The sequence below is a fragment of the Haliotis cracherodii genome, unplaced genomic scaffold (genome assembly GCF_022045235.1).
Source record: "Haliotis cracherodii isolate W230 unplaced genomic scaffold, xgHalCrac1.p SCAF_17, whole genome shotgun sequence".
NCBI lineage: Eukaryota > Metazoa > Mollusca > Gastropoda > Lepetellida > Haliotidae > Haliotis > Haliotis cracherodii.
Genome location: NW_027266272.1, coordinates 5,705,032 through 5,722,874, shown reverse-complemented (window position 1 = coordinate 5,722,874; position 17,843 = coordinate 5,705,032). Strand labels below are relative to the sequence as shown.

Genomic DNA, 17,843 nt, shown 5'->3' with positions numbered 1-17,843 from the left:
AAGTTGGACATAGACTCAATTGGGGATGAGGTTCGTTTCTGGGGCAGAATTCGAAAACCATTCAATGTATTTGATCAAAACTTGGCATTCATATGGATGCGACCATGGTGGATCTTTTGTGGATAAACAATGTATGCTTCTTAAAGAACTTTAAACTGTTGACTCATTACATACAGAAATGCACATTTACTAGTGGTTACTTTACAGACATCTGCCGTGGGGTTATGTCATCTTTCTGATGACTCTTGTTCTCTAATGTGCCTTTTCCTGCAGAAGTCTAAATAACTCTTACTCATATAGTTGTATATCATTGTCATATGTTTGTCAATGTTATACTGAATGAAGCAATTTACAATTGTTTTTGAAATAGTCGCAACTGATATTGAAGGTCAGATTAGCTTTCAATGTCTTTCAGTAAAAATGTTCACAGTAACTGAGGAACAGCTCTCTGTAGTGTGATGAAATCTGGTACATGTCACCCTCAGAGTGAGGCATATTGTGTTTCAAACTTAAATGAAGCTGGTATGCTCGTAACAAGTACTTGTACCTTTACAAATAATCATATTATCATCTCACTAGGACCAAAGGCCCAAGTGAGCACACAGTCGATGAGTTTATACTTTCACTCAGAACAATCTGGAAGTCTGAACATGAAATTTAAGGATATCATCATACACGTATTAGAACTGATGTTTGTTCATTAAACAGCTTAACATCTAAAAAGATTGAAAAAATTGTCTTCTCCAAAAGTACATGCCCATAGATCTCAACTTTAAGGGGATATTTACAACTAAAATGACACAGAATGTTACTACAGCTATCTGATATGCCCAGGCTAACATCATTTACCAGGATTGCATCCGGATACCTGCCGAATTCCTTCAGCAATGTTCAATTTTCATGGCTAGTTTCCAATATATATTTAGGTGTTTCACACTTAATTGAACAAAATGCACCCCCAAATTGTGACACGTTTTTGGAAACTCAGAATGAGGTATCCGGTGCCGGATCCTTGGTATCCGGTGCCGGATCCTTGGACACCCAGATTGAGGTATCCGGTGAGGTATCCGGTGCCGGATACCCGGATTCCAGGTGGCATACTTTCAGGTGAGGTGTCCATGCCGGATACCACGGATCTGGTATCCGGCTTGGTATCTGCCACCGGATACCCGGACGCGTTTTGGGTAAGTGTCCGGTGGTATCCGACAGGTATCCGGATACCGGAAACTGCATTTTTTTTGCTGTGTTTGTGTACTCCAACCCTGCATTGAAGCCTGCAGCAAAGTCATACATGATGTATTGACGTGGTCCCAGCTGGCATAACTTCATCTATTCATCTGAGGCAACAGCTTCTTTTTGGAAACAACTGGGTCATCACTGATCCATGAATATATTCTTACCGCTATTGTCAACGTTGTCAGGAATTTGTTTTGTTGGCAAATCGAAATTGGTTATTCACTAGCATTCTCAAGCATTGATGTTTCATATTTCTATACAGGAGTATTGGTTGATAACAACATTTGGTGTCACATGACACCAAAAGATAAGAGGTATATCTGAAGTCAATAATATTTTATTCAGGAAACAATAGTCAGAGTTAAAAACCCCACCAGATTTTGCATCATGTCCAAATGTCGCATTCTCGCGTGTCGGCTTTTGACAAAAAGTGCTATGTATAAAAAACACGAGAATGCGAGAACGCGAGAACGCGATATTTTGTCAAAATCTCGCGTACTCGCGATTTCGCATTCTCGTGCTTTTGGCATATTTAGTTCGTTTCCAATGGTCGATATCGCGAGACTGCGAGATCGCGAGAATGTCTCTTACAGTATTCCATAGGTAATAATATATGTCATACTTTTGACAAAATGTATTGACTCAGAGCATTATTGTTAATCACAGCGTATAGACTCGGCATGCAGATGAACTCATCAGCGCATTTTTACACTTTATCTATTAATTGGCATGTTAGACTTCTATTTCATAACTCAGTTATATTTGCACGGATCACTATGGAATTTTGGAAGGGACATTGTCGCGTTGTCGTATTGTCGCATTGACGCCCTTGCAAAAACAAGCAAAACGTGTCAAAATTAACCAAAGCGCGACAATTCGACAACACAACATTTTGGCCATTAGTCGCATTGTCGCATTGTCGCTCTTTGAATAATCTTTTTCTATATTTTACAAAAGGGCGACAATGCCTGAACGCGAGATTTTCAAAGTCAAAATATGTCTCTTCGCATTTTTTAGGAACCGATTACACACAGGAGCTTCACTTGGAGCCCCTTGTTTTCTTTAAGTACAGCGATCTGAGACACTATAAAGTGGTATTTAGGTAGACATAATACTTGTCTATAGATGTAAACACATTTGATGTTACATCTGTGCTGTTTAAGTTGATTTTGACAGCCCGGGCCAAGTTGGACCCAACACAAGCCAAACACTTTTGATGGAGACTATGTTGAGAATGTAGATGGAAAAGTGCTACACTTGGAGCCCCTTGTTTTATTTAAATACGATGTACTGTGACATTATAAAGTGGTATACAGGTAGTTAAATATTAAGCTACAGATGTAAACACATTTGATGATACATCTGTGTGTTTAAAGTTGATTTTGACAGCCCCGGCCAAGTCTGACCCAACACAAGCCAAACACTTCTGATAGAGACTATGTTGAGAATGTAGAGTGTAAAGGTTATTATTACCCGCTGGCCCGGCCCGGCCCGACTTTTCTTGGCCCGACTTTTAAGCAACATATGACCGTACATATAATTGGTAAATATATTCGTTTTGACACCCGTGTTTCATGCGCATCCAGGCTCATAAGCAGAATACAGAAAAATGAGGCCCCTTGATCAGTGGAGCGTGAACAACATGGATGCCGCCTTTCGGCCGTACCGAACAGTCAAACTGCGATCTCGGAACTGCTCGCCCGATTGAATCCAATTGCAAGCGGAGACAAGATTTACTTCCCTTACCCAAACATGATCGTTGCCCAGAAATGTTCAAATCTATCTTCAGTAAATCATGAAATTAATGCGAGCATGACATTTATGCGAAAAATGCGATCGTCAATCCCTCTGATTATTTTAATATGTTTCATTTCATCATGATAAAAAAGTTAGTCACTTATAAGGTTACCACGTTGAAAGTGGAAACGGTCGTTAACAAAAACAACAAAATGTATTCTCTCATCACTCAGCCTAACAGTGATATAACTGCAAATTAAACAATCAGGTACGCTAAAGTATTACACCTGGTGGGTGGAGGACCAGGGGCACTTTGAGTTTGACAGGTGTCATCAACTGGTCAAGTAACATCACGGTTTGTATATTCACGTTGATTGGACAGTCTAGACTGGCGCCAACTAATCATGACGGCGTCTTCAGAACAGAACAGAACTTTAATTCTCCCAGGTTTAGGCTTACGTGGATAACGGAAAATTTTGTTTTAGCGATAGCACATTTTTAATTCAATCTAATAAAGTTTCCTTGATTGATTATATGACTGCGGTCGTAGATCCGGATGTATCTAAATATGCTCAGTAAATACACAGGATTTATTGTTATACTATTAGGATTAATAGATACAACTGAGTATTTATACCCTTGATCATAAAGTTAGTAACTACTTTTATTTTCACATGTTCGATGTGTATGATTTGGGATATTGACAAAATAAGAAATCATTCCGTGTATATGTGTATTATATATTGTACCCCAATACGTAATTAAATTGTGTATAAATAAGGACACTAGGTTAATTACTGTAATTGATTATTTGATAAATGTATTCACCTTTAGTTGCGTAATATGTCAAAGAGGTAAAGCTAATTCATAACAACTAAATGTCCCATTTATTTGGCTTCTATCTTTTATATGAAACAAATGCTATAATATGGGGTGATAAACTTCATTGGCAATAGACGTAGCATATAATTGTCCACATGAACAGTCTACTCTGTTCCAGATATGTTTATTCATTTTGTCAGCATTTAAATCGTTGCATTCCTGGCTCAATGATTCATTTGACGAAATCTTGTTCCCTGTTTTGAATTACCGTCCGATAGTTCCAGACGAATTATAAAATTTCCAGTCCTATGTGTTGCGCATAAATCTTGTACGAACACTTACACAGCAAAAAAAATGCAGTTTCCGGTATCCGGATACCTGCCGGATACCACCGGACACTTACCCAAAACGCGTCCGGGTATCCGGTGGCAGATACCAGGCCGGATACCAGATCCGTGGTATCCGGCATGGACACCTCACCTGAAAGTATGCCACCTGGAATCCGGGTATCCGGCACCGGATACCTCACCGGATACCTCAATCTGGGTGTCCAAGGATCCGGCACCGGATACCAAGGATCCGGCACCGGATACCTCATTCTGAGTTTCCAAAAACATGTCACAATTTGGGGGTGCATTTTGTTCAATTAAGTGTGAAACACCTAAATATATATTGGAAACTAACCATGAAAATTGAACATTGCTGAAGGAATCCGGCAGGTATCCGGCAGGTATCCGGATGCAATTTTTCGAGATGTCTTAATCCTGGTAAATGATGTTAGCCTGGGCATATCAGATAGCTGTAGTAACATTCTGTGTCATTTTAGTTGTAAATATCCCCTTAAAGTTGAGATCTATGGGCATGTACTTTTGGAGAAGACAATTTTTTCAATCTTTTTAGATGTTAAGCTGTTTAATGAACAAACATCAGTTCTAATACATGTATGATGATACCCTTAAATTTCATGTTCAGACTTCCAGATTGTTCTGAGTGAAAGTATAAACTCATCGACTGTGTGCTCACTTTGGCCTTTGGTCCTAGTGAGATGATAATATGATTATTTGTAAAGGTACAAGTACTTGTTACGAGCATACCAGCTTCATTTAAGTTTTGAAACACAATATGCCTCACTCTGAGGGTGACATGTACCAGATTTCATCACACTACAGAGAGCTGTTCCTCAGTTACTGTGAACATTTTTACTGAAAGACATTGAAAGCTAATTTGACCTTCAATATCAGTTGCAACTATTTCAAAAACAATTGTAAATTGCTTCATTCAGTATAACATTGACAAACATATGACAATGATATACAACTATATGTATAAGAGTTATTTAGACTTCTGCAGGAAAAGGCACATTAGAGAACAAGAGTCATCAGAAAGATGACATAACCCCCCGGCAGCTGTCTGTAAAGTAACCACTAGTAAATGTGCAATTCTGTATGTAATGAGTCAACAGTTTAAAGTTCTTTAAGAAGCATACATTGTTTATCCACAAAAGATCCACCATGGTCGCATCCATATGAATGCCAAGTTTCGATCAAATACATTGAATGGTTTTCGAATTCTGCCCCAGAAACGAACCTCATCCCCAATTGAATCTATGTCCAACTTCATTCCATAAAAATTTAAAAAAATAAAAATTAGAAAAATCCCAAAATATCAAAAGGCATCACTTCAGTATGTGCCTGATAGCTTTGCCAAGTTTCGATCAAATACACTGAATGGTTTTTGAATTCTGCCCCGGAAACGAACCCCATCCCCAATTGAGTCTATGTCCAACGTCATTCCATAAAAAAAAAAAAACTTTTTTTTTAGAAAAATCCCAAAATATCGAAAGGCACCACTTCAGTATGTGCCTGATAGATTTGCCAAGTTTCGATCAAATACACTGAATGGTTTGGGAATCCTTCCCCTGGAAAAGGAAATGATTACGGATGGACGGACGGACAGACAGACTGGCTGATCGCTACATCACCCCGTATTATATGCCGGGGGGATAAAAAGTAAGTGTATGACCTGTTGCCAACTTCTATCCCTGCCCTAAGGAAGAGTTTGGCCATTAACAATTTTTTTGTCTGGCTATGACATTGACCTTTGACATAGCAGATCAATGTGTTATTCCAAAGATGTCCAAGCAATGCATGGTTTCATCCGATAACTATGGCTATCAAAGTGAGGCAAAATATTGGAAAATCCCCATTTACACACCTGGCTAAAGAAACATAAACAACAAACAAATTATCAATTTCTTTTATTTATATGCCTATATCACACACTGAACATTGTTCACATGATGGTTCCTGATGCAGTATGCAATTTCCTCCTATTCTTCAATACTCATAACAGAGTGGGATAACTGTTCGCTTGAAAGCATAAGCAGACCATGCTCACCAGTTCAGAGTTACTTGCCCTCAAATATCCTTTCCCTTCTATATTGCCATGGAAAAACAGGAACCAGGATGAGGGGAGGCCAGATCGGCTCTATCCCTGTTGCATTGTGTTAGTAGAATTGTGAAAATTCTATTTGGTGTTTGGGTCCACATTTATAGACAAGTAGTCGCAAACATCATTCCTTTCAAGTGATTACCACATGGCCAAAGACAATAATTTCTTCAACGTCCTTGAAGGGTCCCACTCCGACTTGGCATTGGCTGGTCTTCTCACATTAGCCAGACCAGCCTGTGTGAGTGTGTCCCAGTGTCAATTGGGATATAACTTCTTGGTAGGCCCCCATTGAAATAACAGGATTCTCCTCATCACTGTCTGCCTATCACTTCTGATATCTGGAAGGGTCCTTCCAGACTGTCAACCAGTCATCCGGGTATCTCAAGCTGGACTTCAGTTTCTGCAAAATTATGTATAAAGATTGTAGCAATAAAAAAGAATCGTTGCAACATGTACTTACAGATAAAAGGCAGCAAATTCACTTAATTTATCGTCTTTGAGTTTTGTTATATACCAAACATTTGAGATATATATTGTTCCATGCTGATGAGTTGAAACAATCATTAACTGACATCTCTTAAAAATGCTTGCCATACAAGCCAAAGTAATAGATGAGGTAGCAAGTGGGCTCATTGATCGCTCGTAATCGTACCCAATAACGTGGGATGTTGTCCATAACAGTCATCATCGGTGCGTCTTGATCGAGCTCATAACTGGTTTGCCTAGTTGAGATTTGAGATTTGATTATTTATAATCCTTGTCATTTAGCTGAACTATTGTTGGATGTGGTGTTAAATGAGTGAAATGGGAAGAAAGCCCGAAGTGATGCAGGTCTTACATGTTTACCACTTTGATGAAACCCACAAGCAAGTGTATGATGCTACCCTCGATTCAAACCCACGACCATTGGTTTCTGTCAAGCCCAAGAGATGCAACTATGCACAGCAAGTTGTGGTGCCTTTGATAATTAGGCCATCCATGCCAACAGGTGATAAAGAACAAGCAAACTGAAGAAATATTTGCAGAATAGCTACATGAACATGATGAACCAAACAGAATAATTTCAAATATTTACCACTCACTGCTACTCTTCTCTTGTTCCTCATTGCTTCCCTTTTTCCATTGATGCTGTGCAGATGACTGACTCATTCATTTATCCAGACATTCTGCAAAAATAAGTAGCATTCACATTACAGAAATATATTATTTAATTATGAAGCTTATACAAAACAAGGACATAACAGTGTAATTATAAAAATATGTTAAGCGTAAAAAAAGTAAAGTCTTTGGTGGCCATTATTGTAAATTATAGTCTGTATTAGCATCCCACAAAAGTTTAGAGTTAATAATCGTTCCTAGATCTTTGTACATTTCTTCATTATCTATAAAAAGCCGATCTAATTTGGATCATCTTGTTTTGACCACAAATCCATTACGCCCCTTATGCAAATCCTTGTCGTCATAACAAACAGTTGACCATAATACTAAAAAAAGGACCCTTGGCGTTTACAGTAAAGTATGTAGAGCAGGAAAATATCTAAATCAATCCATTCCATAAGATCTCTGCACGGAAATCATAAGGTCACGAAGCCCTGCTACGTACCTGGCATCCGCATTTGCTGCCAATCGCCTTTCCAAATACTGTTGACTTCCGCGTTGTGGATGGCTCAGAGGAACTTCGGCCGGCATTTCCGTGGTGGAGGTGAATGAGAACAATCTATCGATACACGAGGTAAGCTTATCGTAATCAAGCATCACGGTGTATATCTATACACGAGGTTTGTTTACATCCATGTTCTAAAATGGCGCCCTGGACCGCAGGGGAATATGGGTAAATTGGCTTGTTCCGGGTTAACACAAAGCTGGGCCCCCGTCTCTAATATCACAATATTGTTTGGCGCAAGTTGACGACGTGCATAGGGAGCCGGGAACTAGTTTAACACGACATAAGCTGGTTCCCGGCTCTCTATGCGCGTCGTCAACTTGCGCCAAGTTATATTAGAGACGAGGCCCAGCTTATACACTGAACACAATCGGTCATTTCGTCAAAACTGGCCAAATATTGAGATTGCAGCTGAGGTAATGCTGGCAGCTGAAGTGACACATTAAGGTAAGGAATATGTGAATATTACAATGATCACGTATTAAAGTAATTTACCACATGTAAGCCTGTCACATGTGACACTTTAACTTTCATAACCAACATGTAAGTAAATGTATCAGGATATAATTATATTTTTATATAACAAGTAGCCTGTCTATCATATGTTAGTATATGCTTATGTATATAATGAAGAAATATGTTTACTTTAACTGGATAATTTGTATGCTAATGTGACTCACTGTCTTATTTCATATACTCCCTTTACTCTGTGAGATGATTAATAGCCTCAACATATTTTTCCAGATGTGAAGAATCAAGAACAGCTTTAATGACAGGGAAGTTTTGCATCAGAGATCATCGTGAAGTGGAAGATAAGACATTTTAAGGGTATGAACATTTTCACTTGAACTAGCTGAACAATAACCATGATGACAACTTTATCATGGGGGAATTTTGGGTGGTGGGGTAGCCTAGTGGTTGAAGCGTTCACTCTTCGTGCTGAAGACCCATGCAGGTTTGATTCCTGCCACATAGCTGCGATATTGCTGAGTGTGGCGTTAAACATCAAACAAAGCTAACAGCCGCATACATACTCACATGGGGATTCCAGGTTGAAGTTAGTCCCCATCAACATGATCAACCTATGCTAGTTGTAAGAGATAACTTAATGGATCGGCTGATCAGGCTCGCTGACTTGGTTGATCCATGTCATTGTATCCCAATTGTGTGGATGGATGCTCATGATGTCAATCACTGGATAGTCTGGTCCAGACTTGATTATTTACAGACCGCCGTCATTTAGCTGGAATATGGCTGAGTGCAGAGTTAAACAACAAACACCAACATGATTCTACAACCTGCTCTTGTGGATACCATTTTGAGGATCCTACACATAACTTCTTTTCGGGTCTTAACTATTGCAATATGTTCTACTACATGTGTTTTAAACATATATTTATTTCATTGGCTTATCTAAATGATGCTCAAATACAAAATAATTATTAATAAAATACTAATTCTATACTATTGCAAACTATCAGTTGAGCAATAATGTAATCATCTGATTATAATTAGATAATGAAGGAGAAGTCCATATTGATTAAATCTACCAGATTCTGAGATAAATGCACGTATTGATTGATTTATTTCAATGTTTTCCTGTACATAATTTTCAACAATTCCATATAAAGCTTTCTTATATCCATGCTGTATAATAATACCTATTATTTCTAATAATAGCATAATTTGGACACACAAATAAGTAATGAATGGTATTTTTATAACAGGTGCCACACGTGCGGGATAGGTCATTTCACATGAATCATTTTTATGTGAATTTAAATCACTACAAGCTGATCTGAGTCCTGAAAGGATATGCCTTCGATTCTGTGAAAATGGAAATGCTTAAACATCTCCCAATATTAACCATGCTATTACAGAATCTGTTCACTTGTTTGTGTATGTAAAATATTTTTTCAACGATTACATCCATCTAATGATTGTTTGTATGTGTGCTGTGCCAGTAGAGGTATATATGTACAAGCATGTGCATACGCGTATAAAAATTATGTATGTTTGGCTAGGTACCAGTATATGAATTAGTTGTTTTGTGCGACTTGTATATTAGCATCATCATAGTTTCAACAGACAGTTTATGTATATCAAATGTTAAATGTCTTTGTAGGGAGAATTGCATATCAAAACTGTCATTATTTTATTACTTATGAGTAGAACTTTTTAAGTATCTGGCAAGATACATTTCCTTGGTCCACAGAAACATGTTACTAGTAAACTGTAAACTGACTTGTCAGTGTGGTTGGAAACTAACTAAGCCGTCACTACTCAATTAAGTAATTAACAGATAATTGCAAGTGATAATACCCACCTGACACTAATTGCCCTGTTAATCCCTAATCCACCATGAGTTGACATTGAGTTCATCTTGCTAATGAGCTGTTGTGAGCGTAACAAGATGATAAACATCAAAGGTGGGGCAGGCTTTGATCAAGTGTTCTGTAGAAGAGATTATGTCATTTGTTTAATGTTTATTTAGGATTAGCTACAACCCTTGATCCTACCAAGACCATACTTGAGATTATCAGACAGTTTGTCTGGATTGTCCCCAAACACATATCCTTCGGAGCCCACACCAACTTAGAAGTCAAACCCTATATAAAGCAGGTTAAGCAATGTTCAAAGTGCCTCAAATACAACCACACTGCTTCCCAATGCACCTACCCTAAAACTAAATGTAAAAAATGCGCACAAACAGACTGCACAGGCACATGCACACCCTGGTGCATCCACTGCAAATCCACCCAACACACCTCACTTTCAAACCAATGCCCACACAGACACACACTCACCCAGCAGGCCAACAAACACATAAACATAGAAACGGCTAAAATCCAAACACGAAAATTTGCTACACCTGCATCTAAACCACTCCTCCCTACACCACACCCAAACACCATCCCACAAACAAACACCACACCCATAACCGACAGCTCTGTCTGGGACCCCTACCGAGAAACCGCACCCACCTCACACACACAAGCAGCCACTCAACCAACCACGAACCCTCCCAAAACATCAACCCCCGCATGCAAAACAAACCTCAAAATGACCACCACAACACGACCCTCATCCAAGCACCCTACAGCCCATATGGCAACAACGCTCTCCCACAAGCAAGCACAATAACAAAACACAAACACTAAGAAAACATCAGCTACACCCATCCCGCCAACACCTTCACAACCCTCCACATCACATGCCTCCCCCATGGAAACTCAACCAGCTAAACCTAATCCAACCCATGACGAAGATTTCTCCACTACTGAGGAAACAATAGACACTACTCCAACTAAAACAAACCAAACTTCCCAACCAGCCAACACCCCAAACCTAAATAACCTCACCTTACTCCTAGCATATATGCATAGTCAAAACTCACCAAAAGCTAGTATGGAATCCTTCCACAAAGTAGCTTTCAATCTAAAATTAACCGATCTTCCCTTCTTCCTCTTTAACCTCCATCTAAAAGAACTCACCGAATAAAATAAAAACTAAAAACTAAATCACCAATCACCCGAAACCAATAATGGAAGGACTAAATATTTTTCAGTGGAACGCCAACGGACTCACCTCCCATGGCCATGAACTAAAAACTAAATTTAAACTAAATAAAGGCCCTCACATTGCTTGTATACAGGAAACCAAATTCTCAAAAAAATCGAAATTCACACTACCTAACTACAACTCAGTTAGAACTGACAGAGCTAAACCGAAAACAAGAAGAGCCGCAGGAGGACTAATCATATTTATCAGGGAAGATATAAATTACGAAGAAATAAAAATAGACACGCCAAACCTAGAAGCCAACGGCATTAAAATCACATTAAATAACCGAAACATAAACATCATAAATATTTACCACTGGGCGGAACAAAAAGTCCAACCTGAGGATCTAAACAAACTACTCAAAATAAGCGATAAATCTACTATATTCCTAGGAGACTTTAACGCTCACCATCCTACATGGAGCATAGATGATAAAATAGATAATCATGGCAAATTAATCTCCGAATGGATAGAAACAAACGACCTAGTACTCCTTAATAGCAACCAACCCACGAGGTACGATAAGATAAACAAAAAAATGTCGGCTATCGACCTAACCATATGCACCGCAGATCTAGCCCAAAGCACTCAATGGGAAGTACACGACGTCCCGCTAGGTAGCGACCACTTCCCCATAAACATAACCATAGGAAATACAAACGTACCAATCCAAACAGAAAACCAAGAACCAAAATTCCATTACAACAAAGCTAACTGGGACCAATTCCAAGATATCTGCAACGAAGCTAACTTAAACGAAATAGAAAATAATGATCCAGAAACCTATTGTAAAAACCTAACAGACTATATAATAAACGCAGCCAAAACCTCCATCCCCTTCAAAACATCTAAGACAGGCAAACCGACGGTACCATGGTGGAATGAGGAAATAGAACAGACTAGACGAAAACGTAAATCAGCCTTCAATAAAGCAAAACGCGACTACAAATATTTAAACATAGCCCACGAACTAAACCACCAGGTTCAAAAACTAGTCCAAATAGCCAAAAGTAGAGACTGGAAAAAATTCTGCGAAGGTATAAATAACCGTACAGATGCCAGAACGGTCTGGCGCAAAATCCACGCCATTAGAGGCTTAAAACGACATAAAAAAAACCCTAACATTAACAACTCAACCAACCCCGCCCAAAAAGCAAATAATCTCGCCAACCACTTTTCGGCCGTTAGCAGTAACAGCAACTTCAGCCAAAAATTCCAAGATAAACTTAAAACAGAAAACAAACCCACAAAAGAACCAAACAATAACAATCTAGAAATAAATCAACCCTACACAATGGAGGAGCTCCTCTACGTAATCCAAAACAGGAAAAAGGGCACAGCCCCAGGATTAGACCTAACCTCTTACCAAATAATTAAAAAACTCCCCCTAAAACTGCTCCAGGCACTACTCAAACTATACAATCTCATCTACCTAAACGGACAGGTTCCTACTCCCTGGAAACAGGCCCTAGTCATACCAATCCCTAAACCTAATAAACCAGCTAATCAAGCTAACTCATATAGACCAATATCCCTAACTTCAAACTTATGTAAAGTAATGGAATCAATGGCTAAAAATAGATTACAACATTACTTAACCCAAAATAACACCATAAACCCAGATCAAAGCGGTTTCACTCCTGGCCGCTCAACCCTAGATAACCTCGCCCGACTAGAACAAGATATTAAGACAGGACAACTAAATAAACAATATACCACAGGCATCTTCTTAGACTTCTCTAAAGCTTTCGACATGGTATGGCACGATGGGCTAATACAAAAACTTAAAAAAATAGGACTCAAAGGTCAGATAATAAACTACATCCAGGACTTCCTAAACAATCGTAAAATAACCGTGGGTATAGACCAAACTCTATCGGACCAATGTCCCCTAGAAAATGGCACTCCACAGGGCAGTATCCTCAGCCCCACCCTCTTCAATATAATGATAAACGATCTATTCGAGGGTCTATCCCCTAAAGTAAACACATCAAAATTCGCGGATGATGGAGCCATCTGGATCCGCACTAAAAGCATGAAAATGGCCAAAAATCTACTCCAAAAATCTCTTAATAAAATACAACAATGGGCTGACAAATGGGGCTTCTCCCTTAACTCAGAAAAAACAACAGGAATAGTATTCAAACATAAAAACATGAAACCCGCCTCCCCAATCCTCCAGCTAAACAATCAAACAATCAAATTTCAAAAACAAACCAAATTCTTAGGACTTATTTTCGATGAACATCTCACCTGGGATGCTCACATCCAAAACCTAACAACTAAATGCAGTAAAGACCTAAACACCCTAAGATGCCTAACTGGCTCTAACTGGGGAGCCTCCAAAGATACTCTCCTCTCTCTCTACATATCCCTAATTAGATCAAAACTAGACTACGGCTGCGCCATATACAACACCCTAAACAACTCTCTATCTAAAAAACTTGACTCAATACAATATCAGGCTCTCAAACTCATTACACGCACCCAACATGGCACCTCCTACACCTCACTTCAGGCCTTAACAGGAGAAATGCCACTAAGTCTACGCAGGGAACAGCTAAGCTTAAATTTCTGGGCCGCGTCCCAATCAAACCCTCTCATCCAAAACTTAATAAACCAAAACATCAGCCCTAAAAACCAAGCTCTAGCTCGTAAACACCCCTTACTTACCCCAATATCCCAAAGAATAACAAACTACCTAAATGAACACCAAATTAAAAATCTTAAACAAAACTGCAAACAATCAAATATCTTCACCCCTAAACTTAAAATACCCAAAATAGACACAACACTAGCTAGCCAAATAAATAAACAAACCGACCCAAACATAGCTAAAACTACCACACTAGCATACATACACAAAAATTGGCCAAATTGGTGTCACATTTACACGGACGGATCCTCAGATCCGACCTCCAAACACACGGGTTTCGGAGTCCATACCACACAACCAACTAAAACCACACAATCCTTCCGACTCCCAAATAACCAATCAATATTCACGGCCGAACTAATGGGCATGGCCTCAGCCCTCCACAATCAAGAATCCAAAAACAACCAAAAAATCCTAATACTTACTGACTCCCTAAGTGGACTACAAGCCCTCCAAAACAAAAATACCAAAAACCGACCTAAATTAATAAATCAAATACTTAAAAGCTCCAACGACCTAACAAAAGCAGGCAAACAAATAACCTTCTTGTGGATACCCGCCCACGTAGGAATATACGGTAATGAAAACGCCGATAAAGCAGCTAAACTATCCCTCAAAATCCCAGAAATAAGCTTAAACTTACCCATCTCAAAATCAGAAATTAAAAGTGTAAACAAGCAAAAAATCACAAAAAAATGGCATAACCTATATCTAAACTCAAATAGCCAAATCAAAAGAGTGCTCAGCAAACCACTAACCAAACCAAAAATTCTCCATCCATCCAAAAAAATCGACAGAGTAATCACTAAACTCCAAACAGAACACACCAACCTAAATAACCACCTAAAAAAATTTAAAAAACACACTACAGGTAACTGCCCACACTGCAAACAACCAGAAACCCCAGAACACGCACTCATCCACTGCACACACTACCTAACACATCGAACCGCATTACAAACCACCCTCAATATAAACAAGGCTCTCACTCTAGAAGCAATACTAAACCCACAAAATAAACTAGAAAACTTCAAGGCCTTAGGCGTATTCTTAATAAAAACGGAACTAATAAAACGCATCTAAAACCATAATAACCTACCAAATCAAAATCACAAAAACAAACAATCATCCACCATACCCAGCTCCCTTAGTTCTCCTCCCCAACCCCATCGGCATCTATTCCAAATCTCAAAATTCCCAAATTCTATATAAGCAACCCCTAAAGCCCCCTCTTGGGTTGCACAGACCACCCTCGCCCCTTTCGGAAACACATTAAATGGCCTGGCCGGGCCCGTGTGCGAAATACGCGTCAGTCGGAAAGCGCACGTTAAATCTCCAAAGTAAGTAAGTAAGTTGTCTGGATACAACCTGATGTCTCAACTGTACTTATTGGATTCTGCCTTGTAGCAAACTATGTGTGTGACAAGGACTTTGACCACTCTGTGCAGATGCATAACAATGCACTTGGGGTATGATTCAATTATGTCACACAAGTCAAAGATGGGTTCCACTGTATTTAGAAACAGACGATAGATGCAATACTGTGTAACTTTATAACAATCAAACGAGTATTCAAATAGGAATACACATATATTTACAATGACCCTTGAAAAGTTCCAAAACCAAATAGAACTACTTAAATTATGATTACACTTGACCAATATATTTGGCAGCTTTTCCCGTTATTGTTAATCTTAATTAAAGATAGGATAAATGATAAAAATATGATAATGATTTTACTCATGACTAATCATGGGCGGATACAGCTTTTTTACAGCTATTTATTGTCTTTGGTGGAAATTTATACAGAAATAAAGATTTATTTTCGAAATAAAAAGTGGGGTGCGCACCACAGCAACCCCCCCTCTGTATCCGCCCATGCTATTGCCAGCAGCCGAAATAAGGTCCCCCAAATGTAATATACATAGTTTTTAGTCGATTGTTCAGGTGGTTCTTTTCAGTTGATTTTTTGTATCAGTGTCTATTTTGGCCTACCAATTAATGGTAGATATTAATCATCAATAATAAGTGAGATAATTATTTTCAATGTGGCTCCCATTGCAACTGAAGCAAGGAACGATTCAAATTAAGCCTGATTCAGCTGCTACATTTATATGTCCTTGCTTCTCTAATCAGTAATTCAATCAGTTGTATAGTGACTTGATATTTGGAGAAAATATCTGTTGTATGAAATCCTAATGTTACTTACTTTTGTATTTGAGATGATATTTGTATTTGGTAGCCTAGTGGGTAATGCGTTCTCCGAAGCACTGGGTTCTGTTCCCCACATGGGTACTGTGTGAAAAGCCCATTTCTGGTGTCCCCGCAGATATATTGCTGGAATATTGCTAAAAGCTGTGTGGAACTATACTAACTTGCACACTCATTATATAATATTTTGAGATCACTTACATTACTTGTGTGATTGAAAGTTTTGATAATTATGAATACCGTATTCGACAGAATAAGCGCCCAGGGCGCTCTCAAAATTTCCTGCTTTATGCTGGCAGCCTGAAATGTTAATGTACGACAAATATATTTTTCCAGAATGAAATTCCCCATAATTAAGGGTGCATATCACACACGAATGAGTATTATATGCAAATAAATAAGTCTTGTATACATTGATCAATTGGAAAGGGTGCTATTTGGGATTGTTAACGAGACAATATATTAGCAAATATTCCCATGGGCGCTTATTAGAGCGAGGCGCTTATTACATCAAATACGGTAGTTCTGTTTTATGTATAAGAACCTATTTTATGCAATTTGCATTGCCTTGTTTAACCTTCCTTATGTTTTGATGTAATGCAAACATTTGAGAAAAAATCAGGTGAGCCTGCCTTATGGCACTACAGGAATTGTTTTCAGAAGATCAATTACAATTTTGTATTTTCTGTAAAATTTACTGTTTGCTATGGCTTTTTTACATTGATTAACATGGTTTGGTTAACAGTTGCTTGATAAACTGTCATTACCTTACTCATTGAGAAACCAACTTTTTACCCTTTGTCAATATATGTGTGTTTCTTATATTTTTAATAACAAGATCTTAAAGATGTTATAAATTGTTTCAGGCACCTGGATTTCACAATGACACCAGATCAGACAAGTCATACAAAGGACTCTCAGGGTGATGAATAATCCTCCCCAGAACAACTAGCAGGTTCACCTCAGAAAGTGATGATTCTGAATGACTAATGCCACATCAGTGTGATTCTGTAGGTTGTTTTATTACGACATTAATCAAGTCTAAAGGAATTAATACCACAGCAGTGAGACTATGTTTATGTGGTGTACACTGACGCTGACTATACAAATCTGAATGACTTTTGTGGTTTACTGCACAAACATAATTGACTTTAGATATTCTTCTACCTTGAAATTCTTCTGAGATTTGACCGATTTGTTTATTTAGAAAATGGCATTGAAGCATCTGTTTCTGTTTTTGAATGTTCTTGCAAACACCTTTGGTTACTGAACCAATGAAATGTCATAAAATCAATAAATATGATTTGTTATCTTAACAAATTTTTTTGTTTTGCTTCTTTAAAGAAATATGATATTGATCATTCATAACATAGGTGCTAACATATATCAAATATACTAATGCCCTGAATGTTTTCCAACAATTAATACAGCTCACTGAATGAAGTTTTTAGTTCCATGTCAGTAGAAAAATTACATTGATGTTTTTATGTACCGGTACTTTAT

At 38.4% G+C, this 17,843-nt stretch overlaps 2 long non-coding RNA genes across 3 annotated transcripts; one reads left to right on the top strand and one right to left on the bottom strand.

The window, feature by feature from the left end:
* Positions 1-5,674: 5,674 nt before the first annotated feature.
* LOC139464855 (uncharacterized) lies at positions 5,675-10,357 on the bottom strand. 2 transcript variants are annotated; one of them, XR_011653126.1, is made up of 4 exons: positions 10,236-10,357; positions 7,850-7,963; positions 7,322-7,412; positions 5,675-6,646 (listed from the first exon to the last, which is right to left on the bottom strand). It is a non-coding gene; the product is annotated as an uncharacterized lncRNA (long non-coding RNA). The 2 variants fall into 2 exon arrangements; XR_011653125.1 differs by lacking the exon at positions 10,236-10,357 and having other exon boundaries at positions 7,850-8,078.
* On the top strand, positions 8,221-17,641 carry LOC139464853 (uncharacterized). Its single transcript, XR_011653124.1, has 3 exons — positions 8,221-8,356; positions 8,654-8,737; positions 17,207-17,641. It is a non-coding gene; the product is annotated as an uncharacterized lncRNA (long non-coding RNA).
* The last annotated feature ends 202 nt before the right edge of the window (positions 17,642-17,843 follow it).